Below are 27,191 nucleotides of genomic sequence, written 5' to 3'. Positions count from 1 at the left end.
GTCCCACAACCCATCAAACTTCTGTGATTAATCTCCTTGTAAATATCCTTACTTGGGCGGGCATACCATCTGTGCCTTGCCTATTCGGGGCTCCAGTGTTTACATCTCCTCCCTGTATCCCCCTCAGATTTACTTTATTTCCACAGACAGGTCTACAACACAGAGTAAGTTCTGGAGGTAAAAGTGTCCACATGCTTCCCTCCAGTACTGCAGGCATCAGCAAAAGCCCAGATTTCCCTACTGTCCGAGAGTGTAACCCTAGGCAACCTTTTATGTAGGGCCCACTAGCACTTTACATATATTGATATAATTTGATCTGTTATAATTCTTACAACACTTTTCTAAGATAGGTATTCTTTTCATCCCATTTTATGGATATGGAAACTGAGACAAAGGTTAATAACTTGCCTGAACTCGCACAGTTAATGGCAGAAGTTGAAAGTGACCAGGGGTGATAGACCTGAAGTGCCCAGGTAAACTGAGCAATCTGTGAATGTGGGAGGCTGGCATGACTTACAGGGCATTCCAAAGACATCTTGTATTTTTGGTTTTCTGGAATATAAGAGCTTTAAAATGTAAAACATCTATTCTACGTGAAATGTTAAGTCCATGATGGCATCAAGACTAGCTGTTACATCTATTTGCTGACTTGACATCTCCACTTGGGATGAGGATTAGACCCTTAGAGGGTCTAACCTCATTGTGACCTGAGGGAAACCCTACGCCACCTCCACCGCAAACTGTTCCTCCCACAATCCTCCCCCCTAGGTAAATGGAAATGCCCTGCTTCCAGTTGTTTAGGCTAGAAACCTGGGAATCATCTTTGATCCCTCTACTTCTCTCACATTGCTCACTCGTCCCGTCTGGAAACCCTGTTGGCTGCCCATGGTGGATTGAATAGTGTTTCCCCCGGAATTCATGTCCATTGGGAACCACAGAATGTGACCTTATTTGGAAATAGGGTCTCTGTAGATATAATTCGTTAAGGATAGAGATGAGAGCACGTGGCATTAGGGTGGGCCCTGAATCCAATGGCTGGTCACCTTATGAGAAGAGGGGACACAGAGACACAGAAGAAGATGACGTGAAGATGGAGGCAGAGATTGGAACTCTGTTGCCAGAGGCCTTATAGGAGCCCACAAAGCCTACGAACTCTGGCCCCAGGGCCTCTTTGGTTTCCTCTCCTCCTACGTTTCCCCTTTCTCGCTCTGCTCTGGCCACACTGGCCTCTGTACTCCTCCTCTGATATGTCAGGCCCATTCCCGCTTCTAGCCGCTTCCAGCCTCATCCAGCCTCTTGCACTGGCTGCGTCCTTTGCCCAGATGACTCTCCCGTCTGATATCCTCATGGCTCCCTCCTTCATTTCCCTTAAGTCTTTGCTCAGAGGTCACCTCCTCAACTGCTGTAAGTAACACCCCATGCCCCCTCCTACAAACACACATTTCACACTTCTCTTACTCTGCTTTATCTCTACTCCGCCCCTTCCTGCAAAAGCAATCATCATCTTCTAAGGTACTCTAAAATGGAATTACTTATTGTGGATAATGTCTAGTGTCTGTCTGTCCCCACCCTCCGCCCTCTGCACACTATAACGGAAACTCCATCAATGCCGACATCAATCTTTTGTGCATTGATACACCCCATGTACTTAGTAGGGTGCCCAGAACATAGAAGGCACTCAAAAATATTTGTTGAATGAATAAATGAATGAATGAAAGAGGAAAAGAGAACTAGTAGAGAAGGATGTTAGAGAGATGTCAGGGGCCAATTATCTAGAGGCTTTTAAACTCTGGAGAGGATGTAAATTTCACTTCAAGTGAGAGGAGTGAAGGCATCTAACCATGGTGAAGAATTTCATTCTTTCTCCACTTAGCTGTGGAGTTAATGTGATCCAATTTTCCCAGCCTCTGAACAGGGTCATTTGAAGAACTCTGAGAATTTATTGATAGCATCTTAAAAGATCCTCATATGTGAACTTGCTTTATCTATCTACCTATCTATATCTATCATCTATCTATCTATCTATCTATCTATTTCTCATCTATCTATCTACCTCTATCACCTATCTATCTAACCATCTAGCTACCCATCTATCTATATATCTATCTACCTATTCTATCTATCTATCTATCATCTATCTATCTATCTATCTACCTATTCTATCTATCTATCTATCTTTCTATCTATCTATCTGCCTGTGTATCTATCTCCAAGAATTAGTGTATTTTTCCTCAGGCATGATAACTAGTTAATTAGTTTAGAAATATGAAACGGAGATGATAAATTTAGGAATCATTCAGAAGATTGGTAACCAAGCCCTTGTGACCAATGAGGAGACTCTTGCTTTATTTGTAATCAGAAGGTGCAAATGGTAGTTTAGGGAAAGGAGCAATTAGCCTCTGCACCTCGTCAGTATTTGGCCGCCCTGTCTGGCTTCGGGGCCTGTGCAGCTCAGCAAATGTTATCATCGTAAAACTATGCTCTATGTGGCCAAAGAAATGTTCAGTAACTGAGAATTGCTTCAGCCTTGGTTGACATCTTTTGCTGTTTGTTCCTAAAATGTTTGTGCCTTTCTTTCGGAGGGGGAAAATTACCTTTTAAAGGCCTCATCAAACTTTCCTCGGAGCTAAAAAGGTCCATTTTCCTAGGAGCTAAAGTTACGTCTCCAGTGAAATTTGTTATCGTTTTTCCCTCTGTTTTCGGGCTGCAAATTTGTTATCAAAATGCTTCCCTGACCTTCTCTTTCCCTCTCCATCACCCACTGACACATCTCGCCTAAATTTGCGTCTTGCATCACCTCAGGAAACTCATGGCTAATTTCATTATTTGGGAGAGAAAAATGCAAATGAAGCCAGACAGCTGGTGCTTTCCTCGCAGCTGAGAGTGATGGAGGGGCCGAGGCCCACCTCGTCAGAGGCCCTCACACCCTCCTGCTCAGACAGGCCCCGGCGGGGGGAGAGCAGAGAGGCTGCTGCAGCAGCAGGAACAGATGGCCAGGAGGGGAACACGATGGAGAAGCCCAACTTGCTGGAGAGGCTGGGAAAAGGTGGCTTGTCAGTTGCCTGGGCGGTCAGATGGAGCACACAGGACGGTCCTTACACACTGCCACCTACTTAAGGGCAAACGGAGCCCAGGATGCAGGCTAACAGCATCCTGTGCCAATGGCAACCGGTGTTCCTCTGCTCTGGTCTACAGGGCTTGGCCTAGGTTTCATTTTCTGTGTCTGTGTTCTCAACATCGGCCTTTTCCCAAAAATGTGATAAAGAGGAAGGAAGGGGAGTGAAAGCCCAATTCTTTCACCCTGAATGAATCTCTGTCTGCAAACCCAGGTATGCAAGATGCCCACATTTTATTTTTCTATAACTGAACTTAGTTTTGTTTTCCGGTCATGCCCTTATGGAATGATGGAAGCTTGATTTCATTCAATATTCTCCCTTTCTCTGGAGTTCACTGGGCGACTTAGAATGTCCCAAGGGAGGGGCATTAGTCCTTGTGTCACGTGTCCGCATTGCTCTCCATTGAGACATCCATCATCCCCTTAAGCCCCTGGTCGCAGGTCCATACAGATTGCTGCTGAGAAGGCCTCCATTGGCTGCTCCATTTCTTCTTCTTTCTCCCAGGACCTTCTGGCACACACAGCCATCGGTCTAGTGTACCAGGGCTGTGCCAGGCTGGGGAAAACTCCATGGGCTGTCTCTGGCTTTTGACACTTACGTTCATAGGGATCATTCTGTTCCTGACTTTTTTCCTCAAGGGCACAAGTCAGGGGGCAGGTTCCACCAATATGTACACACCCTTCACTTTCCTGCTAAGTCTCCTTAGCGCATCTTCATCTACTCTGGGCCAGAAACCCAATTTGTGCTCCTTCTGTAGTTGCTCAAATTTTCAAGCAAGACCTGCACTCAAAAGAGAAAACAAGAAAAAAATCCCTAAAATAGAGTGGTTGGTATTTCAAAGATATTGACTTATCATACAAAAAAAGAAGAAAAGATGGGCATGGAGAATGGGGGCCACCAGCCAAGCCTAATTCAGGTCTCCTTGACCTATATGGTTAGCTAATGGGGTGTTTTAGGTTGGGTGAGGCTACCTTCCTCACCCACAGTCTCTGGTACCATATACTCTCTGAGAGGCCCCTCAGGCCTCATGGGGGATTTTAATGACGTTCTGGTCTGGGGAGCAGAATGGGATTCCTGGGCTCCAACTTATACCAGGATGGGTACCTGAAATCCTGAAAATATTGAATGCAGCCCAAACTGCAGAAACAACGTGTTTGGGAAGTAGGGAGAGGGGAAGGGAGGAGAGGCTTGGTGCATAGATTTAATCATGGCCTTCACATCATCCTGCTGATTACAGAAAGCCTGGAGAGGGCTTGGCAGGGACACAGAATCATTCCTGTCCATTGTACTGAGCCTTTCCCAAAGCAAAGTAACACTTTTGCTTTGATTATTTTGCTTTGTACGCACAATACCTCTGTAAAATAGGGTTGTTTTAAAGGCCAGGAGCAAAACAGAAGTGTTATAAAATGGAAAAGGCCCAGGGCCAATCCTTAGTGGCTCAGCTGGGCTTCCTGGGTCTCCTCATTCCTGGGCTGGTCTCTCTCTGGTCTCCTCCCTCCCACCCCAAACTATGAGGCCCAGCAAATTTTCTTGTCTTCCTATTATATTAGTGTGTACCGACCTCATTGCGTTGGCATGATCTTTTTTTAAAATTTTTATCTTATATTGGAGTATAGTTGCTTAACAATATTGTGTTAGTTTCAGGTATACAACAAAGTGATTCAGTTAAACATATACATGTATCTCTTCTTTTTCAAATTCTTTTCCCATTTACGTTATTATAGAATACAGAACAGGGTTCCCTGCCACTATATAGTAGGGCCTTGTTGGTTACCTATTTTAAATATAGCAGAGCTCACAGGTTAATCTCAAACTCCCAATCTATCCCTTCCCCCCACCCTTCCCCCCTGGTAACCATAAGTTTGTTCTCTAAGTCTGTGGGTCAGTTTCTGTTTTGTAAGTTCAGTTGTATCATTTTTTTTAGATTCTGCATATAAGTGATATCATGTGATATTTGTCTTTCTCTGTCTGACTTACTTCACTTAGTATGATAATCTCCAGGTCCATCCATGTTGCTGCAAATGGCATTATTTCATTCTTTTTAATGGCTGAGTAGTATTCCATTGTATGTATGTACCACATCTTCTCTATCCATTCCTCTGTCTATAGACATTTAGGTTGCTTCCATGTCTTGGCTATCGTGAACAGCTCTGCAATGAACATTGGGGTGCATATATACTTTCGAACCATGTTTTTCTCCAGATATATGCCCAGGAGTGGGATTGCAGGATCATATGGTAGCTCTATTTTTAGTTTTTTAAGGAACCTCCATACTGTTCTCCATAGTGGCTGTATCAATTTACATTCCCACCAACTGTGTAGGAGGGTTCCCTTTTCTCCACACCCTCTCCAGCATTTAACTGGTGAGAAAGTCCTTCCTGTTCCCCGATCCCTGAGCCGTGGACACGAATGTACCGCACCCATGCTGAGTCCTAAGGTGGCCTTAGTTCTTTCCGTCTGCTAAACATGCCTTGAGTGGCTCTGGTCTTTGAGAAACTGACCAGGCTGCTAGACATCAGCTCCATTCTGTCTTTTGTAAGAACTATGTAGAAATTACCCCATTACTTTAATCCTTTCGGAGCATACATAAAGTATAAATGCTGGCTGGTGTCTTTATATGCACACCGCAGTTTCTGCAAAATGATCTCCCACCCCCAAACGAAAGGCCTTTGGTCTCTATTAATCCTCAGAATATTCGGGGGGAAGGAGAAACCAAGGCACAACAGATGTCTGGGCTCAGGGAAAAAAAGCCAGAACTTGCAAATTCAACAATCTGGCTTTAGATACCTTTTTGCTTTTAAATACTTTCCCCTTTTTCGGCACAGCTCTTTGCCCGGTAGGCTAGAATGCGCGTTGCCATGAGTTACTGAATTACCATCATCCTCTTTTCGCAGGTGGGGACGGTGAGGCTCTGAAAGGTTAAGTCACTTGGACTCTCAGCCACTGTCCCCGGCCACCAGCGCTTCACATCAGGGCCCAGTCTCGGCTCAATGGCTCTGCGCCTCCCTTTCAGGGAAAAGCAGCTGCGTGAAGTTCTGTAAATGCTGTAATAGAATTTGTTAAGCGCTTCCACATGAGTTTTAAAGTAAATGTCAGCCCACATTGTAACAGCGAGCTAACAACGTGTTAGCGGTTCTAGCCCTCATTTAATTCACTTCCCCAATACTGACGTTACCATGATGCCTGCAAGGGCGACCACGTCCGTGAATTACCTGCCAGCTTCTCCCCCGCTGCACCCCTGGGTGGTTTGTGAAGTTTAGTTATCGCTGTGCCCTCGTTCACGCTGCTGTCCCTGGGAGAACGGAGCATTTGGTTTAAGGAGCAGTCAGATCCACATGTTCAGGCCGCTGTAGTTGACCCCCCTCTGGCCCGAACACCCAAGGGTCCTCCCGCCTCCCTTGCCTGATGCTGTGACCGTACCCAGAGCTTGGAGCACAGGCAGATACTGATACTGTTACAGGTTGGACCGTGTTCCCCCAGCCGCGCCACCCCCCCCCATTCATATGTTCAAATCTCAACCCCCAGTACCTCTCTTAGCGACCTTATTTGGAAATAGGATCATTACAGATGTCATTAGTGAAGATGAGTTCATCCTGGAGTAGGGTGGACCCTTAATCCAATAAGACTGTTAGTGTCAGAAAAGGGGGAAATTTGGACCTACAAACAATCACATGGGGAGAACACCGAGTAAAGATTGGAGTTACGCTACCACAAGCTAAGGAACTCCCAGAACGAGAAGAAAAGCCTAGAACAGATCCTTCCCTAGAGCCTTCAGAGGGAGATTGATCCTGATCTCACACTTCTGGTCTCCAGAACTGTGAGACAATACGTTTCTGTTGTCTAAGCAACTCAGTTTATGGCGGCCCTAGGAAATTACAGATACTATGATTGGACCCACACTTGCCCCATTTCTCCCACTCAAAGGAGCCTCTGAAAGAGCCCCACCAGCCAGGGAATCCCTGCAGCTCTGGGATCCAGTGATGACTTCAAAGTGGGCTTTCTGCCCTCTTGGCCAGGGTCTGGTGCTGGAGACTCTTGAAAGAGGGAAGATCCCAGAGTTCCTTGGTGGAGACCTAGGGAAGCGGGTCTTGGAGTAGCACGGTTTTAGCCAAATTGTATCTTCACTGGCCTACACTGGCCAGTATAAACTCTTAAGACAGTGAGGGACTTGAAGGTAAACCACGGCCACGCCCCCTGTATCCCAGAGCCCCTGCACACTTAGACAAGGAGGCTCTGCTCTTCTTCCTGCAGAGTTTGCTCACCCCAAACCCCAAGTCCATCCCTCCCCACCCACCCCACTTGGCAACCGCAAGTCTGTTCTCTATGTCTGTGAGTCTGTTTCTGTTTCGTAGATAAGTTCATTTGTGTCATAGTTTAGATTCCACATGTAAGTGATATCATATGGTATTTGTCTTTCTCTTTCTGACTTACCTCACTTAGTGTGATAATCTCTAGCTGCATCCATGTTGCTGCAGCTGGCATTATTTCATTCGTTTTTATGACTGAGTTATTATTATTATCATCATCATCATATATGAGACAGGCATGATTTCCCCGCTCTAAAGATGAAGAAACTGAGGCTAGGGAAGGGGAAGCAACTTACTAAAGGTCGCTGTAGAGCAAGTGTCACCTGTTACCTCCTCCAGAGGAGGTGTCCCACTGCGTGGACAGCAAAGGAGGTAGCAGTGCCTGCCACCAGGAACAGCAGCCCCAGGACATCAACCCACCACCTGGGTTGCAGGGCTTGGGGTCCCCACGAAAGACATGACTCACGCAGGTGCTGGATGGAACAACACTTCACAGAAGAGACAGAGCAAGATCAGCTTCAACAGTGAGCATTGGTCCCCCATGGCCATTGGGTCTCACCCTGCAGCCGACATGGGCAGTGGTCTGCATACACCCCTCTTGTGCTGCAGGTGGAGGACCCTGTTCCCTCCCCACCAGGAACAGGTAGAGCAGGGAGGTTGACCAGATGCCAAATGACACCCATGAGTAAGCAGAACAAAGAAGTGAGCATCGAGTCTGGAACAGGGAAAGATATTCCCCAAACAAAGAGATGTGGCCAGCCCAGGACCTGTGGGCTCTTTCTCTCTTTGTAAGGAAATGTTCTGTGTCCAAGGCACATTCTTATGCAACAATGCAGGGGTCAAAAGACCACATGCAAGTGAGTTCCTTTTCCCATCAGTCAGGCAACTAGAAACTAACAGAACACAGACTTGAACTCAGATCATTTTTTCCAACCATTATGTGTTGACTTCTTACTGTGTGCGAGACACCATGCTGGGCACTGCGAGTCTACAGAACTATTTTAGACACAGAAGTCAAGCTCTTCCTCGAAAAGCTTACAGTAATGGAGAAAATACATGTATGTTCCCTGAATGTAACAGAAATTTTTTTATTATACAATCTCATCCTTTAATGACATGTTCAGCGTATTCAGCATTGAGAATCTGCTATTTGCAGGAACCATGCCAGACACTGGGATACGATGGCTTAAAAGAGCCTCCTTACCTCCTTACCCATAGAGCTGATTGTGGATTCACAGTGCAGCGAGCAGGCAAGGGAGTAAGTAAGCAGCACAGTTATGTGTGAAGCACTGCGCTGGGCCCAAGAGACGGCAACTGAAAAATTAAAACTCTGAACCCATAATCCTGGTTCTCACTGGACACAGTCTAAAGTGAGACAGAGAGGCATTAGGCAATTCCAGAACCACGTACACCACGAGGTGGGGGGGGGGGGTGTGCCGGATGCTGCGGGGGGTGTAGGAAAGGGGCGCCTTAAAATGAGGACCAGAGGGCTTCCCTGGTGGCGCAGTGGTTGAGAGTCTGCCTGCCAATGCAGGGGACACGGGTTCGAGCCCTGGTCTGGGAAGAACCCACATGCCGCGGAGCAACTAGGCCCGTGAGCCACAACTACTGAGCCTGCGCGTCTGGAGCCTGTGCTCTGCAACAAGAGAGGCCGCGATAGTGAGAGGCCCGCGCACCGCGATGAAGAGTGGCCCCCGCTCGCTGCAACTGGAGAAAGCCCTCGCACAGAAACGAAGACCCAACACAGCCAAAAATAAATAAATAAAGAATCCTGGTCAAAAAAAAAAAAAAAAAAGAGGACCAGAAATGGCCTCCTGGAGAAGTGATGCTTGAGCTGAACTTGAAGGAAGACGGGTTTCAGTCAGATGAAGGAGAGGAGAACACGTTTTTCTCAGGGGCAGGAAGGGTGTGTTCCGAAGTACATGGGCAGCAAGCAGGCAAGTGTGTTTACAGCCCTGCAGAGAGTTTGGTGCGACTGTGACAGAAGCTCTGAGTGGGGGGCAGGCAGTGAGAACACAGGAGGACCCTGAAAGCACGCGAGGGCGGAGACGGGCACAGAGCCTGAAAGGCCCGTGCAGAAAGCTAACAGGACATAGACGCTCAGATAAAGTGCTAGAGTCATCTTGGGAATAGTCAGACATGGTTCAAGGAGAAACAGAATCTGAAAAAAAATGGGAATAATTTGGACGGGTGGAGTGCAGGAGAGTGGACATTCTAAGCAAGGGCACGCTTTGGCATAGCTGGGTGTAGGAAGTCACACGACGCCAGGGGGGGAATGGGGGGCACGGGGGGCATGGGGGTGTTCAGTGGAGCTCTGAGCCAGATTGTGCGCTAACACACCGTGACCTGCTGGGCACCACCCACAATGAACTACACATGATCCTCATGGAGGCACCCGGGGACATCAGATACCTGCGTAGACTTATAAATACGAAAGGTAACTTCAATGGCTACAGTTTGTTGTCCTGAGATGCTATTGAGAGTAAAAGGATAGGACATACATACAGCAAGACAAGAGGCTTAGGACAACCCTCGAAACTGGAATGGAGGGTCAATATATGAAGAAGCAAATAGGTCAGATTAAATATTCACAGGGTGAAAGCCAATGGAATCGGAGTGTTTGAGGAGCATATATTGATATAAGATTGACAGGAATTTTCGAAGGAGACACAGCAGGGTAGGTTTGGAGACATTATCAACTCCTAAATACACACACACACATATAACACAAACACATTCATTTACACGTATATGTAGGTGGTTAGCTAAGTAGATACCTGTACACACACAGAGGACTGTCACGGAAACACAATGCTGGCTTTGCCACATGAGATTTAAGCTTGGTTTTTTTTCAGTTAACTAAAGGCAGTTAAAGGCTTTAGGATCATGCCTATCTGAGTTTGCATATGAGTTTTACCATTTAGGATTTTGACTGGATTATTTAACTTCTCTGAGTCTCAGTTTCCTTATCTATAAAATGGTGCTAATAATATTTACTTCCAAGGATTGTTGTGAGGGTTAGATGTGTCCGTTGTCTGGTACACGGTAAAACCTTCAGTAAGTAATATTTTATGTACCCTTTTGAATAGTTTCTGCATGTATGTATTATGGGCTATAAGTGTAGCACATACTCAATACAAAAATGACCATGATCTATACATGAGCAAATTTGACTGAGTTTACCTGGAATTATCATATCAAGTTTCCTGCCATGAAAGCGGAATAGGGAGTTCAAGATACCAGTTGAATTCAGTTATAGAAAAAATATATATCTTGTCCCATAGCAGCTGTGGGGACTCGAATTTGTACTTACCACACTTCGTTGTCTTTCTGATGTGCTGACCCTTCAAAACTTCAGTCTTCTAAATTCTCACCTTCTAGTCCCAGGCTGCTGAGCCCTGGGAAAGAAAAGCACAGCAATGAAGGAATTTGGAGAGCTGGGAGGTGAGAAAAGTGGGCTTTGAGATCTGCCTTCCTTTGATAAGCAGGTTTAGAAAGAGGGGCAGTAAAATAGAACTAATAGCTGTATGGAAGGTTATAGTTTACAAAGAAGGCATTTTTATCACACTCAACTCTCACAATAATCTGGAAGGGAGCTAGACACCCCTGTCTGCTATTGACCAAGTGCAAGCAGCCTATCAGCAACAGGGCCTAGACTTGCCACTACTTTTCTGACTCTAAATCTCACATTCTTTCCATTCTCCTGTGCTCAGGATTCTTCTTTGGTGTCCGAAGGTTGCCTTTGGTTGATGCAAGTGTCCTTTGGCTCATTTGGTGAAAGGTTAGCTTTCACCTTCCAAATCCCATTTGATCTTAGGACCTTTGCTCCCATTTTACAAATGAGCAAACTGAGATTCACTCAGTTCAAGGTCACTGACTGTTAAGATATTGAGCGTGGGCTGAAAGCAGTTTTGCTGCTTCCTGATTCGGTGACCTAGCCATTGTATCCTGCTAATATTAAGCTGTAGTAAGTAGCACATTATTAAAGTTATATTTTTAGAGAAGTAAAATACTGCCTTATTCATGGGGGAAAAATGAATGACTAGTTGAACTTTTTTCCTTAGATTTTTATGAGTGTCACAGATACAATACAAAACAGAGTTCTATTTGATTAGATTCCCCTTTCCTTTCAATGAGCTTCAGTAAAATTACATATTTTAATCTGAAAAATTGTGACATACAGATGTAATTTCTTTGAAAATGCCTAAAGTAAGCAAAGCATTACTCTCTAAGCAGAAACTGTTTCATGTCAAATGCTTATTATTCTTAAAGAAACCAATTTTTCCATATTAACTTGGAAATCAGCAGCAGCTTTGTCAGTTGTTTTTTAAAATCATTTCTCCCTGGTTTCCTTCTCCTCTTTTGATCATTTTGCTGCACTTGCAATTTGATATCTCACTTCTGGCTCTCCTGTCTGCAAACTATATTTAGTGCAAAGCTCTGCAGAAAAAAAAAAAAAAATCTCTTATTTGACCATGAACTTTCGATGATCTAGTTAGCGTTACTGTCAAGCTTCCCGCGGTCTTTTTGAAAAGCAGGACTTGTCCGTGCTGCCCTCTGGCCAACTTCAGTGGGACTAAAGTGCTAGCAAGAGCCATCAAACTGCCTGACGGCTTGTCACCAGCGAGGCTCGATTAATTTACACACATTTTCCACTGTTTGGCATCTACCATTATAACTCTTTTCTCTTCCAAGCAGCTCCTGTTTGCATTTAACACTTGGGTTAATTTTCATCAGAGTTTAAATTTAGCCATCAGTTATTTCAGGGGAGCTGTCAGCCAACATATGGAGAGAGGAGGAGAAAAAAAAAATCCTTCTGAATTTATAATAAAGTGGAATCTGTTGAATGTGAAACAAAAACCAACTGCAATATAGGGAGGCCCCGGTGGGGAGAGTGGGGTCAACGAAGAATTGCCGAGTGGATTAGCTGTTCTATTCACCGGAGCCACATCTGGGCACCACTGAGCTTCTTGATGTATCAAAAAATGATGGAAAGACACAGTTCAATTTGTCCCCCTTTTATAAAGGATAATTAACCTGTCAGTCTTGCTACTTTAACAACTTCATTAAATGGGAGGCGAACTGGGTGCTGAGAAGTCTTGTCTTTATCCAGAAGGAACACAGGGCACTTGTATAAATGGGGGAAGAGGAAGGAAAACACATTCATGCGCACCCCGATAATACCGTCTGGTTCCTGAAAAATGGAACATGCTTCTTCCAATTATGTAATAATCCTGCCTTGACTCTGACCTGCTCAAAGGAGTTTTCTTAACTTGGAAGGCAGAGGAAATAATGTCACAGCCCAACTAGGCCAGAGAAGCACACCATTTCAAAATTGAGGTTACGGGGTTTCAGATGTTATTGGGCCAAACTATTTAAGACCTAAAGTGATGGCTACTAAAGGTGAACAGCATTTCACAAGCAATAAAAGGAAATGAAAACAGAGCTCCCTCAGTCCTCACCACCACCGCATCCCCCCGCCACCCCACAACGGCTGCCGGCATCTGTATCTTGGCAGTAAATCCTTTCTTTACTACTATAAAGATGCTAAACTTTAAAATGCATTCATTCAAGAAAAAAAAGAGCACTTACATCATTTTAGTGTTTGAAACCATCCATAATCTTGACTCTTTTTTAAAGCTAACATCCTGAATATTTCAAGTAACTGAAATAGTACTGTAGTTTAGGATTATCATCTCCTTTTTTAGAAATTCTACTCTGTATAAATAAGTATAAGGCACAGTAATAATAAGTAAAGAGGCACAGTAAAAAAGTTAATTGTAAAATATTTTTCAAATTTTATTCAAATCAAAATTATGTTATTTCCAGTTGAAAAGGAAATGGTTTTATGAAGTTGGTAATTCTGTTCTGTAATATCACGTTGAATGATCACAAAATAATAATTTATCACAAAATAATCATACAAAATTTCAATTAGCTATAGTAAGGGTAAAATTTAATATGCTTCTCTTGTGAGTACAGTCAGGAATTCTAGAAGTGATCATGTGATCCAAGAAAGGAACTATTTTATATTTAAAAAACAATTTGAATGATTAAAAATACAGACCAGTTTTTATCTTTTCAATTTCTCTTTTGTTAATTTTTTGGATGAGATTAAAAAAAAATTTTGTAAAGCTAATATTACCCCTTTAAAGTTTATAGTTCCAAACTATAAATTTTAATTTATAATTTATATGATTTTTTATTTTAAATTCATTTATGATGTTTCATTTTTAATAACTTGTGAATATACTAGGAAGGCAAAAAGAAACTCATACCATCTTTTAGTACAGTAGGTGCCATTTAGATGAAAATCTTTCAATTTTATGAGCGATTCTTTGATAAGAGAGTGACAGTGTAATTCATGAAAATATTTGCATGCTTCATTTGATGGAGACATCGAATTCACCTATTTTTATCTTATTTGAAACAAGATTTGGTACAGCTCCTAGAATAGTTAAACAACTACAACAGCTATGTGATTAATATTTAAAACATAGCTATTCTTTTTCATACTTTTTATAACGAAAATAGCCTAATTTCATAGAAACAATCATAAAAACAAAAACAAACAAAAATAGAGATAACCCTTTGGAAGACTAATGGCGTTCAGAGGTTTTCAGAGCACATCTGGTTTTATCATATCAATTATAGGATTTCTATTTACTTCACCTAGCTAAGGATTGTATTTATCATAAAGAAGACAATTCATTTTTGTCAGTGTTTGGAAAGAGAGCTTGTCCTCACTCATCCCCAAAGTGACTTTCTCCTGTTTCTGAACTTGCCTGTCTCTCTAGTTAGACAATAATTAAGATGATACATTTTGTATGGTTCCGACTTAGACCTCTGTCTGCACGCATTTGCAGACAAGAATTAAAAGCTTTATCAGCCCTTCCCCCATAGTACTGTAAAAAGGGGACCTGTGATTCAGAGTGGCAAATGCTCTTGCCACTGGTGCTTTTCCAAGTTGTACATGATCTCAAAAACCATGGTGGCGGACATGCGACACCATGAGTGCTTTTCTGCCACAATGACACTGCACCTTTTTCTAGATAGTACTTGGCATGTTTGCTTGCCGTGTCTTTTAGAGGAAAGACCCAAGGGCCATTGAGATTAGCAGGCACCTCAGCCGTGTCACCCTCTCCAGCTGGTCTGGCACCAGGGGCACTGCAGGCTGAAAAGGAAATGACTCTGATTCCGTCTGCACTAATACTGGGAGACTGGAAATGTTAAGGAAAGCGGCATCAGTCAGAGTCTATTGGACATTCACTATATATAAATGAAAGGCAACAGGGAGAAGGGAGAAGGTTTTCTGAGATTAAATACTACTTTAGTGTCCAGAGGCAGGTTCATTTGACTGTGGCTCTGCAAGAAGTTATAGAATGACCCAAAGCTTAATTATAGAAAACAAGTGACTCCACTTACCCAAATAAAATATTCCAAATGGTAAACATGACCACCTGATGTCAATGTGGGTTTGCCAAGCAATCGGCTTTCATAATTTGGGAATCTCACATCCAATTGGATCAAACTTTGTTTTGAATGAAGAAAATGTTTTAATTCAGCTGTGTGCATCCTTTTTGTTTCTTATTCAAAGACAACAAAGCACTGTTAATTTTAGAGAGAAGAGACCTAGCCAAAAGCCAAAATGAGCAGCTAGTACCACCAAATAAACATGGGAAGAAGCTCAATTTCCTGTTGTAACAAAATGTTTAAATTGCCTCAGATTTAATCACTGTAATTTAGTCATTTTGTGAATGTAGGTCAGCCATCTGTTGGCAGAGATGTTTTTTATTTAAAGGGCATTTTTTTTCACTAATAACCTTCAAATTTGCAGTCAGTTTATTCCAAAGAAGTGCAAAATTATCAAGAAACATAAATATAATTAGGTCTCCTTATATGTAGCAGAAGGAAAACCATCTACAAAGAGTTGTCTGAGCCTGATTTTAATATCAAGTCCACCCACTCTGTGCCTGCATTAGTACTTGAGAATGAAGTGGTGGTTATATCAGAAATGACTTAGGTGTTTGCAGCAACTGTGAAAATCTGTTATCTTCATTCCAAGATTTTCTTTTTCTTATGTTATCACCAGACTATGTCATAAAAATTACCTCTGATACTACCACCACCACCACAATTTTTAAAAAATTGAAGTATAGTTGCTGTACAATATTGTATAAGTTACAGGTGTGTGGTATAGCGATTCACAATTTTTAAAGTTTATGCTCCATTTATAGTTATAAAATACTGGCTATGTTCCCCGTGTTGCGCAATATGTCCTTATAGCTTATTTTATACGTGATAGTTTGTACCTCCTTTTCTAGGGCTCGTTTCTATAAATTTCTCATTTTTATAAGTGTTTCCCAACTCACTATCTGTTAGCCAACCCAGTAAGTGCCATGGGGTATATTTGTTAATTGAATGTTCTAGATAAATAAGCACTGCTGTCCCCATATTTTCTCTCACGAGCTCATTATCTAGGTCCTGTGAGGCCACCACTTATCAGTGAAGCCCTAGTGACTTCCCTCCCCTGATTCCATAACAAGTAAAGATCACTCACTGTATATTCAAATACACACTTCCTCCTGCTAGTTTAGTACCTCTCAGTATGGACTTGTCTCAGTTCCCCAGTCAAGCTTTCTAAAACACTTTCCAGTCCCTGCAACGTAACAGGCTCCCGGATAGGCACCTAGGTGACTACTCCGTATGACCCTCACAAGCATGAGGAAAGCAAGATGGTACCCGTTTTACAAATAAAGAATGAACTGACGCTCAGAGACGTGGAATAACTTGCTTATGGTGACCTAATCATTCAGTGACGAAATCAGGATTTGAAGTCAGGGCTTTTGAGTTTCATATCCCATTATACTTCTGCCTCACAAGTCCATGTATGTGTCTTGAACCCAGAGCAATAAATGATTCCTCTCTCTGTCACCTCAGAGTGAACATGGCATGGTGCCACGTTCATGGGAAGTACCCACTAAATACCCTGTGATTCCATAATTCCCTGGCATTCTTCAGGTAGATGATGAGTCCATGCAAAACCCAACCACTTCTTCTTAATCATCCATTTACCTGGCTGTCCCTTGCATGAGGCTTCCTCTTATCTTACTCTTGTTCACACCCCCCATGTCTGACGCACTGTTTCCTCTCAGTAATCAAGGGATGCAAGATAGGGGTGGTACCCAGAGAGGAGGGCAAATATAGCCAACAGGAGAGAGGATAAGCCCCCTCCATGGTATTTGGAAAGATGAAAGTTGGTAGAAAACTCCTGACATTATCGTTAAGTTTTTCACTTAAGACATAGAGACTTTTAAAAAATAACCTTTGTGCTAGACCATAATTGTAGATGTAAATGGTCGTGAGATCAGGTAGACTCTATGCAGACATCCAAAAAGTCTCTAAGAGTACTTTTGTCTGTTTGTTTTTACTGAACCACTAATATTAGCCTGCTTTGTGGTCAATTGTATCTCTCCTTAAAGATTTTTTTGGAGGCTGCTTTCCAGTTTAGCAACACATGTACGTTCTGTTTGTTGTTGAATCAGGCACTGGAAGTCCCACCAGATGTGACTATGTACCTGCCTTTCCCTTTGCATATGGTTATATAGTGATCCATGCACAGAGCAGCAGTAAGACAGACAGAACTTGTTCTTATGGGTTGAATTGTGTGCCCCCCATCAAATATGTTGAAGTCGAAATCCTCAGTATCTGTCAATGTGATCTCATTTGGAAATTGGGTCATTGCAGATGTAGTCAAGTTAAGATGACATAGAAAACAAACTTATGGTTACCAAAGGGAAAAGGGGTGGGGGAGGGAGGGATAAATTAGGAGTTTGGGATCAACAGATACACACTACTATATATAAAATAGATAAACAACAAGGACCTACCGTATAGCACAGGGTACTATATTCAATATCTTGGAATAACCTATAATGGAAAAGAATCTAAAAAAGAAGATTATGTATATGTGTGTGTGTATATATGTGTACATACATCTGAATCACTTTGCTGTATACCTAAGACTAACACAACACTGTAAAACAACTATACTTCAATAAAAATAAAAATGTAGCAAAAACTTATATATATATATATATATATATATATATATATATATATATATATATATATGGTATCCTAAAATGCTATAGAATTACAAGAAAAAACATTTAAAAATGTTTAGGCTAATTTGGAGTTAATTATACAATAAACTTATATAATACTATCCTAAATAAAAGATGAGGTCATTAGGGTGGGACTTAATCCCATATGACTGGTATCCTTAAAAAGGGGGAAATTTGAACAGAGAGACAAACACATGTAGGAGAATGCCACGTGAAGATGAAGGCAGAGATCAAGGTGATGCCTCTACAAGCTAAGGAAACGCCAAAGATTGCCACCAGAAGCTAAGGGGGAGGCATGGACAGAGTCCCCTTCAAAAGCCCACAGAAGGAACCAACCCTGCTGACATCTTGATCTCAAACTTTTAGCCTCCGGAACTGTGAGATAATAAATTTCTGATGTTTAAGCCACCCAGTTTGTGGGTTCTTTGTTATAGCAGCCTTAGGAAACGGATACACTTGCCTTCCACTAAGATTTCTAGATAATGGCCTTTAATTAAATGGTTTCTGTCTCTACTTAAAATGAAAATGGTTAGAGAAACAAAAATGAAATGATGCCTTTCATGTTTGTTTTTCTCTTTGACTTGAAGATACCTATGTCTGGGTCATTTTACACAAATGTTATAAGGAAAACATTAATTTCAGAGTACTTAAGAAAAAGTCATTTTTGTCGTATCTTTTGAGTACTATGCAAATAAACTGTATGGTAGCAATAGTACAGGACTGACTATTTTATTAGAGGTGATTCAAGATATAATCCTTTATTGCACAGGAGAATAAAGAGGAAATACAAGTGTGCTTGCTGGGTGGCATTAGGGTTTCTGGAAAGATGTGGAGGGCAGGGAACTAAGGGGAGGCCATGGAGGCTGAGAGACCAATCTAAAAATTAATTAAAATATAGTTTTTTGCAATCACACTATTTCCTAATATCCCTTAAAGTCACTGGATGAAAGTCTGGACATATCTAAGCCCACATTTAGGAATTAATGCCTCTTCTAATCATATCACTGGTTTTACTGCCTTCAGACCTTTTGAATGAATTAAATTCATTTGCTGGGATATTTATTCTCTGATTTGAAAAATAAAAGGACCTCCTGGCTCTGAGAACCCCCTGCTCATTTTGATGGTCCTTTTCTTAAAAATGCTTTCTGATAGGTAATTTCCCTCCTTCCAAGCTTGAAGTAATGTTTATATATTTTAAAACCAAGTCTGTTTTCTGAAGTGTAATGTCAGATCCCTACTGGTCGGTGCTCTTTATTTAAGCTATAAAACTATGTAATAGACACTCATTATAACCAGGGCCTCTGGTGCTCTGGTTGCTACCTGGACAGATCTGGGTCTCAGGCAGTCTTGATTGTACCAAACTGTTGTGCTGTGTTCAGCTGTGCCATGTTCGGTTGTTATAAGGACAACCACCCTCAGTTTCCAATATATCAAGCCACTCTTCTTTCTCGATACTTTAAAACATGGCCCTTTAGCCTCAGCTAAGTCCCTCTCCCCACCCCCAAGTATTCATTGATTCACTCCATTTATTCCTATCTTTGTATATTCACGTAGGGCTGTGCCTTTGTCCAAACGCACAGATCAACAACTCCTTCCATATTTTATAAAAATCAATCCAAAATTCCTTAAGGTGAACCCACGCCTCTTTGTCTCCCCCTTTCTTCTCTAGAGATGTCAAATGTTTGACAGGGTCCATGACAGCATGAGAAAAGGATGCTTCTCTGATTTACCCCACTCTTGTGCTTCTTTTCCCTGGCTAGAATGCTCTCAGTCCTTAATGTTTCCTACAATTGTTTCTTCCAGTTTCAGGGAGGTCTACCGTCTTTCCCCAATCAGATTATAAACCACTAGAGGGCATGGAACAGGTCCTTCTCTTCATCTGAGCTCCTTATAGAGTTAATAGAGCTGCCCATGCTTCAGTATTCAATGAATGCCTGAAAAAGAATATTGGATTAAATTAACTGAATTCTAAAGTTTTCACCAACACAGAAAGCATGTCTATAGTATTTCTGCTTTCACGGCAAAAGTAGGAGTGATGGTAAAGTCAATTTTGGTGGCTCTTCTTGACAGGATAATCATGATGACACGGATGTTGATATCAGCTGTGTGCTCTTGCTCCGGTTTCTAACGCACTCCACTCCTCTGGACTTGGGGCTGGTAATAAATACTTCACCGTTGACACAAAACATTTAGCAAAGGAGCTTCAGCTTAGAAACTAGGAAGATCCACAGGCTTGAAAATAGAGTCTCTACTGTAAACCTTGTCTAATTATGGGCACCTAGTAGGTGCTTAATAAACATTAACAATACATGGACGAATATAAGGCTAGAACCTCCACCAATGACAACTGCACAGACCAAGTACCATTCATTTTCAGTAAGCCAAAGATTCTTATTTTTTTCTAATATTTTTGTATTCTTGAAAAAAGAAGATAGATAATGAAATTGCCTTCAAACAGCTCTCTGAAATATGACTTAGAGAGCTTCAGCAATTTTCTTTAATATCCTAAGCTGAATCCATTTGTCCCTTTTAGAAAGAGACATTAAAATACAACCACTTGAACAGACAACACAGAGTACTCTTGTCTCTGAATGCTCCTCTGCATTTACACAGTTCTCTGAAATAACAGGCCCTTCACTGTCCCCTTTGCTGACAAATGGGTGATAAAGTGACATCTCTCTAATGATTCAATACCTGAAAGATATTTATGTAGTTCACGGTGTTGAATCCATGTGTTGTGTGTTTGGGTCGGGGGGTGTCCATTGACCCAATTGGCATAAGTTGACTGTTAGTTTCTGGTGGTCTTTTAAAAGTCCTCTACTTGATGTTCTGTGTTTCCTCATCACCAACTTTGTCTTTCCTTATTGTTTTCCAATTTGGAAAAGAAAATTCTACATATTTAGGGAGCAGCTGCAACACATGTCTTATTCATCACATGCCACCATTCTGTCTCTCAAGCAGTCTGACTGCAGATTTCAGTGATCACATAGGTAATGGGGCATTTGGGATTTCTGGAATAAAACTAGCTGTGTCCCCATAACCCATATCCCCAGATCTCCTCAGCATTCTGATATTATATTCGGTTTGCTCTAATCCAGATGGTTTTAGCTGTAGTTCCTTCATGTGTTTCCTGGGTTCACCCTGACCATGCCTGAGGGACTCCCCCACAGCCTCAAAGGCAGAAAGAAGACACTTTTTTCCCCCAGAAAACTCTAAAGAAGCTGATTCTTCTCCCAAACTTATTAAGGGGCAGAAATAATGGAACAAAGTTGACTGCTTAATATCCATCTTTAACACAGTCCAGGAAAGCAATCACTTCATACACACACACACACACACACACACACACAAACACACACGATAACTTAGGTGAGTTTACAAATTCTTTAAATCAAGATACTCTTTCACTTGTTTCCCTGACACTCACGGTAAGCCTTCTGACACTTACACCGACCAGTATCTCCTTTCCGGGAGGAAAAAAAGAGACAGTGGCTCCTCTCTTTAATACAGGGGAGCCAAGGAAATGCACCTGTAGTGGAGAATGAATATTCTAATGCTTCCGAACCTTTTGGTGAAGGTGAAGGGGGCTTGTTGAAAACATTGCTGTGAGCAGATGGGCCCCTGAAACCATCTGCTATGAAGCAACTAAATGTTCAATGATGCGTTACAGAATTATTTAGCTCTCAAAGATCCTGAAACTAGTTAGTAATGATGGCATCTGTACCGAGAGCAAACAACCTATTTATATATGATCTATTACTTCATAAACTGTTTGGAGACCCTCCCTTCTTAAAGAAGCAGCAGGCTTCTTGATGGCAAGGTATAAAATTGTTACTGAAAAAGTCATAAATTATAATCTTGAAATTAACATCCATTTTCCTCCTTTAGCTTAAGTCAACTTTTTGCTGAACCCAATTTTTTCTCATTCCTCATTAAAAGTATAGCTGACTGAGATTATTTGATACCACTTGAAAGGAAACAAAGTATGTTTTCATTTCTACAAATCATAACCACTAGATATTTTAATATCTATATAAATGCATCATCTTTTCCAAAATTTCTATTATAAAAATATGTACCTTTTATTTAAAAAACTAGACAAATAAAAATAGGAAAAAGAAGATATTTGTCAAAGACAATCACTATTAATACTTTTGGTGTATTTTCTTCAGCTCTTTTTCCATACTTAGTTTGAAAACAAACAACTAAATTTAGTTCCATAATCCTTCAAAAGTATGTGTCTTCTCCCAGAGACCTGGTTTTGTGATACAGGACTTAACAGCATATTCTCTTTATTCATGGTCTCATGAAAATACAGAAAATTCAAACTGGTTTATTCACATAAAAGAAAACTATTCACAATAAAACAGAACAAACTAATAATATACACAATGACATGGATGAAGCTCAAATACATTATGCTAACTAAAAAAAAGCCAGACCAAAAAGGCTACATGCAGTGCAGTTGCATTTATATGACATTCTGGAAAAGGCAAAACTGTAGAACGAAGAGCAGATCAGTGGTTGCCAGGGGTTAAAGATGAGGAAAGGGTTTGACTAGAAAGAGAAAGCATGAGGGATTTTTTTGAGGGATGGTAGAATTGTTCTGTATTTTGATTGAGGTAGGGGTTACATGACTGTATGCATTTGCCAAATGCATAAAACTACACACCGAAAAGAATAGATTTGACTTTATGTGCATTAAAAAAGAAATGTTCAAAATATTATTCAGAGGAGTATACGCCATAGAAGTCATCAGGTCTCAGCTTTACACTTGCTTAAGAAAAGGGATTGATTCATTCAACAATGATTTATTGAGTGCTACCGTACTGCAGGCACTGGTAGGTCCTGAAGGCAGAGCAGTGAATAGACAAAACACCTTCATTCCGGGAGCTTGTATCCTGGTGGGGAAGGACAGTAAGCAAAATAACTTATATTGGATCATGGTGAGTGCTTTAGAGAAAAGTGAAGCAGAGAAGAGGAAGCAAGAAGAGGCCGTCTCTGAGAAGGTAACATTTGAACAGAGTCTTGGAGGAGATGAGAGGATGACCGAGTGGCTATGTGGGAGAACACCAATGAAGGGCCCCAAGGTCCCGAGAAAGAGTTGTGGGTGCAATCCAAGGAGAGACGGGATGGCTGGCTTGAAGGGCTGGGAGGGAAAGCAGTGGGAGATGAGGTCAGAGGGGTAAGGGGGAGTTAGTGAGGATTCTAGACAAATGTAAAGATTTGGCTTTACTCTGCATGAGGCGTGCTATTGGAGGCTTTCGAGTAGAGGAGCACTATGATCTTAACTGACACTGAAATACGTAATAGGGAAGAACAAATCTGACTGCATGTTGGCTCTGTTTCTTTTACTTTAACCTTTGTATTCTATTGTTTTTGCTACAAGTTAAGGATGTTGCCTCCCGGTGGTCCAGTGGTTAAGACTTCACCTTCCAATGCAGGGGGTGCAGGTTTGATCCCTGGTTGGGAGCTAAGATCCCACATGCCTCCTGGCCAAAAAACGAAAACATAAAAAAACAGAAGCAATATTGTAACAAATTCAATAAAGACAAAACACTTTAAAAAAATACTATGTTGCCTTTAGCCTAAAATATACACGAGAGCCCATTCTCAAGTCTCTGACCCGTAAAGGTATAACAGTCTTCCATTCATATAGAGATAAAAAGTTGCAGAACAGAGAATAACATGTCTTGTTTACAAGGTTTACAAGAACATCATGACCAGACCTACTTGGACAGCTGCGAGAACAAAGGATTCTGACACCAAGAAGTCTGCAACAGCTAACCACACCCCTCCCCTTTTAGTATAAAAGAAGCCTGAATTCTAACAAGGGGAGGATGGTTCTTTGGGACACTAGTCCACTTTCTTCTCAGTCTGCTGGTTTTCCGAATAAAGTCGTTATTCCTGTTGAGTTCCTCAACAACTTGTCTCTTGATTTATTGGCCTGTCGTGCAATGAGCAGTGTGAGCTTGGGACTCGGTAACAAAAAAGAGATCAGTCTGGCTGCTTGTGAAAATAGAATATATGGCTTGGGTGGGGATGGGTGGGTGGAACGAAAGAGGGAAACCAATCAGGAGATGAGTACAATCCATGAAGAGACAGGGTGGCTTTGGACTGAGGTGGTAGTGGTAGAGTTGATGAAGAGTGATTGGATTCGAGATACATCTGGAATTAAAGGTAATAGAATTTCATCACACAAGGGAAGTAGAGTGTGAGAAAAAGAGAGACATCAAGGATGACTCAAGGTTGGATTGATGTTAACTATACATTATATGTTATATATTATGTGTTAACTCTTGATGGATTTGCTGTTAACTATAGTGGGGAAGTCTGTAGGAAGAACAGGTTTGGAAGAGAAAATTATGAGTTCAAAACATGAGTTTGTTTTTGAATTTGTTGCATTTGAAATGTGGACTTCCAAGAGGAGATGTCTGGTAAATAGTTTGATATATGAGTTTGGAGTTCAGGGGAGATATCCAAGGAGGAGATATAAATGTGGATGTTGTCAATATATATAGATGGTATTTTAAGTCATGGGACCCATTCAAATCATTTTCCCTAACAAAGGAGCGTCAGGCACCCTTGCAAAACAGAACACAGGTCTAAGCTTCCATATACTTCCCCCCAACCCCCCAGAAATCTCAACAAGAAGCATGAAGTCAGCTTTTCCAAACATTTAACCTGAAAGTGAGAAATCAGCCTTGAAATGATAGCAGTGGAAGCTTCTTCTTCCTCTTTCATATCCTGCTTCCTGAGATGTTCCCTGTGTAATAATCCCTGTTACACAAATATCCCATATTAACAGCATCAAAGGGTTGCAAATACCCAGCAGTGACTATATTGTGAGGTCACCTAGGAACTTGCAGCTTCTATGTATGATATATATATATATATATAGAAGGGATGTTTGATTTCAGACAGTTTTTAATTAAAATCATTTTCATTTGCTTAGGTATAGGATTATTTAGAAGTAAAAATGTAGCAAGAGCTTGGAATAGGCATATAAACAAAATTTTTACTGTGTAACTATGTATAAAGTGTACATTCACACAAATGGTATATGTAAATGAGAAAAACGAGCTTTTACTTCCGAATCAGTAGTTAACAAGAGCTTTCTATATTTAATTCATTTTTATAAATTAGGTATGTTTATAAAACTAGTTTTTAAAATGATTAATTTTATGTATATCATCCCAAAATAATATTCTGAAGAGAGTATTAATCTGTGTTAACATTTTCAATATTAATCTGAAAAACATGGGAAATACTCTTTGTTGAATTAATTAATGATTTTAATTTCTGCCTCTCCTGAGCTTACCGAATTAAAATGACACTTTTTTCCGCCCACACAGTTTGAAAGCACTATCTTTTACTGAGAAAGTTTTCTCTGCTAAGAGATCATCTGAATTGAATCACCAAAGGTTCTTCCAAGTCGGGGCAAATAGTTCTCAATTAATTAATCAATCAAATATTTATCAAGTAACATCTGATAATTCTAACATTCAGTTGCCTTGCATTTTGCTTCTTGCTTTTAGAAATTTTTGTGACTGTGATTTTTCTCCTTCCTGCATTACCAAACACAATACCTTTGTATCACCAAATACAATACATTTCTCAGGTATTGCCGAGTTGATGCTTAATTTCAATTTTTATTAATTTGATTAAGGTGTTTTAATATAACAAAACATTCGTCTGTATAAAAAATCTCAGAAGTCTTGAGCATTCACCATTTTTATCTTATTAGATATGAACTTTAAAAACTCAATTCTTTAATTGAAACTACAAATTTGCCTCATTTTATAAAGAAATTTTAAAGCAACAGAAAAGTTAAAAATACTATACAACTAGCCTCCTCTCGCCGCCCTCAGAATTAAACCTAGAAAATATTTCTTAAAGGAAATAAGCATCCTCCCCCCTGCCCCCAGTTTGTCTGATGGGTCTGTTTCATTTACTCTTTTGTTTGTATTATATTGTCACAAAAACAAAGTTCCTGAAATACAGGTGATGAACCTGAAGTGAAATCCACATGTGATACCTCCAACAAGTTCCCCCAGACTACAGAGGTGAAACACAAGCTCCCCTGTCTTCCCTGACCCAGGCTCCTTCCGGCTCTACATCACCTGCCAATCAAGGAGTCAATTCACTAGTCATTCAAGGAGAGAGACACAATCAGCCACTTAATGACAGCCAGATGGCACCTGCCTTTCATGAACTGTGTTCCGAAGTCAGAGTCTGCCTGGGACTAGGCTTGGTGTTATACCCCCGGGTAATGATAAGATGTTTTTGTATTCAGCGTAAGCTGTAAAGGCTCAGACGTCCCACAGGATGCCCTCGCCCACCCGCTCTGTGAAAAGAATACGGTTCTCCAGCATCCAGTGATGGGACATAAACAAAGTGGTTTCTGATTATTAAAATAAGCAACCTCACTTCCTTCTTTCCGATCTGATTTCAGAATAAGATGTTAATTGACCCTGCAAATGAGGTAGGCAGATTTCAGGGGTAAATCGCCAGCCTGCATTTCCAACAGCTGAGAAACGGTGCTGACATTCAAGTACGGACTGATGTGCTTTTCCTCATACAGGTTTACCAGAGCTTTCAACCTTGACCTGAAGGGAACACCTTTTCTGGACGTGACAGGTAATTTAGCCTCTCGCTAAGTTCTGGGGCTCTCTGGTGGTGAATTATGTATGGTGCTTCTATGATACAGACACCTGTCCACTGAGAGCCAAACCAAAGCTGATATATTCCTCTTAAAGACCTTAGATTAGGTATAAACTACCTTTTTCCCCCAAGAAAAGTCGTCATGATGCCAATCACCTTGCTTTTTCTTTCCTCCCGTGATATCAGGGATCTGAGAGAGGCCTAAAACAAACTGAACAATGTTTGCTTCTATAAAATGATTCTTTGGGTAGCACCGCAGTGTCTTTTTGTTGCCCCACTTTTCTGAAACCGTCAAAAACCCTTTTATGTTGGAACAATAAACTTGTGAATTATGAATCACCCGTGTTTGTCCCCCAACCCTGGCTCTTATAATAATTCACTAAACTGTATCATTGAGTGTGCTCTATTAATTAAATCAGAGTTTCCAGCAAGGTTGCCAGCCAGTTCAAAAGCAGCCTTTGGACTAAAAAAAAGCAAAATTACATCACACTATATTCTTGGCTTAGGTTATAATTTGGGACAGGTAAATCAAATGTTTTGGATCTGGAGAATAGGAAAAGAGTAATGTCAATGACACTGCAAAAATCCTGGGGGATATAAAAAGAGGCTAGAGAAATAGACATTTATGAAATGGTTTAAAGCTCATCGTGGCTGGTGGAGAAGGAGGGACAGGGTTCTCCTGAATAAACTTCATGTTTATGTCTCACTCAAATGGTCCCTCGCCAGCCAGACTTTGGCCAGGACATCATCTGGTATCAATAGAACTATCTCAAGGGCAACTGAAATGGTCCAGGGAATTTGGTGCCCTGGGGAAGACCCTTTGAGATGCTGTTTTTGTTGGTCACTGTTTATAGCGCTGGTGGTAACATAAAAGAGCGAGACCTTCCCACACAGGAGCAAATCTCTTTCTGAAACATGATTTGAGACTGAAAATTTGCTTGGAGCTCTTGCTATGAGCTGTTCAGCCCAGTACTAAC

At 41.3% G+C, this 27,191-nt stretch overlaps 1 protein-coding gene across 1 annotated transcript in view; it reads left to right on the top strand.

Moving 5' to 3' along the window:
- The window catches only part of SPATA17 (spermatogenesis associated 17), a 268,975-nt gene extending 242,785 nt beyond the window's left edge, over positions 1-26,190 (top strand). Inside the window, exon 12 of the transcript XR_009499172.1 lies at positions 26,135-26,190. The gene's annotated coding sequence lies outside the window, so the exon portion shown is untranslated. The remainder of the gene's footprint in view (positions 1-26,134) is intronic.
- Positions 26,191-27,191: the final 1,001 nt, after the last annotated feature.

This window comes from Balaenoptera ricei, chromosome 1, assembly GCF_028023285.1.
Source record: "Balaenoptera ricei isolate mBalRic1 chromosome 1, mBalRic1.hap2, whole genome shotgun sequence".
Taxonomy (NCBI): Eukaryota; Metazoa; Chordata; class Mammalia; order Artiodactyla; family Balaenopteridae; genus Balaenoptera; species Balaenoptera ricei.
This window is presented reverse-complemented; position numbering and strand designations above follow the sequence as displayed.